This window comes from Dipodomys merriami, unplaced genomic scaffold (assembly GCF_024711535.1).
Source record: "Dipodomys merriami isolate MVZ:Mamm:240054 unplaced genomic scaffold, mDipMer1.0.p SCAF_43, whole genome shotgun sequence".
NCBI lineage: Eukaryota > Metazoa > Chordata > Mammalia > Rodentia > Heteromyidae > Dipodomys > Dipodomys merriami.
The window spans coordinates 7,858,837-7,860,091 of record NW_027205937.1 but is presented as its reverse complement, the minus strand read 5'-3'; positions in this window follow the sequence as shown (position 1 = coordinate 7,860,091).

Below are 1,255 nucleotides of genomic sequence, written 5' to 3'. Positions count from 1 at the left end.
TTATAACTGGATTCTCCCACTGCACCAGTTTGGCAAAGAAATTTCTTCATTGTACAGGCAAGGAAGATGAAGCTGAGGACTACATGCCCAAGACACCATAGCTATTACTTTGCATCAAGATTATTTGACTTACAAAATCTTCACCAAAAGAAGCATGATAAAAAAGAACATGGCCAGGAACTAGAAGCATCTATCTTTGTGTGTGTATGTGTGTGTGTTTGTTCTGGTGCCTGAGTGCTGTCCCTGAGCTGCTTTGCTGACTGTTAGCATTCTACCACTTGAGCCACAGTACCACTTCCAACTTTATGGTAGTTAATTGGAGGTAAGAATCTCATGAACTTTCTATCCTGGCCTCATTTTAACCCACAATCTTCAGACCTCAGTTTCCTGAGTAGCTAGGATTGCTGGTGTGAGCCACTGGCAGCTAGCAAAACATCTATTAGATAAACATGTGGGGCAATTGGTCATTTGATACTGGTGACACTCAACCTTGCTAATTAGGAGGCAGAGATTTACAAGAATGATATCATGACCAGTTTTGACAAAAAAAATCGTAAAAAAAACTACAACAACAAAGAAAGCTAGATATAGTGTAATTTTCCTGTTAACTCACTATGTGGAAGCCATAGGTAAGAGATCATTGCTCAAGGGAGGCTTGACCTGAAAAATAATCTAAAGTGGTTAGAACCTTAGCACCTTCAAGCACCAGTAGTGCCAAAAGAAAAAGAAAAGAAAAAAACAGAAAATGAAAGGAAAGTATAAAAAGGAACTATTTGCTCTTCATTTGTGGTTTCATTTCATTGGACACAAGAATTGAGAGTATTTTGTTTATTGTTTTAGGATTCAGGCCTCTCTAATATAAAAGCATTTATTTCAGGTAAATATTGTATTATTACTATTTATTAACTTATTATTAGACCTTTAGGTTTGGAGATTGAAATAATGGCTTTGTATATATTAGTCTAGTTCTACAACTTAGCTGTACCCAAGCTCTCTTGTATAGATTTGAAAATTGTTTATTATTAATTCTTCAATAGTTAGCTATTCTACTTTTCATCTTATATTTTCTCTCCCACCTTTTCCCCTATGTATTTTAGTTTATGTGTTCAAAACTCCTCAATTTTATCTTCTAAATTTAGAATTTTGTTTTTGAGTTTACAGAGAAGTCAGTTATTTGTGACATCTTTTAAAATTATATACAGATATATGTATTTCATATATATGATTGCTTCTTATATTTCATTGCAATAGGCAA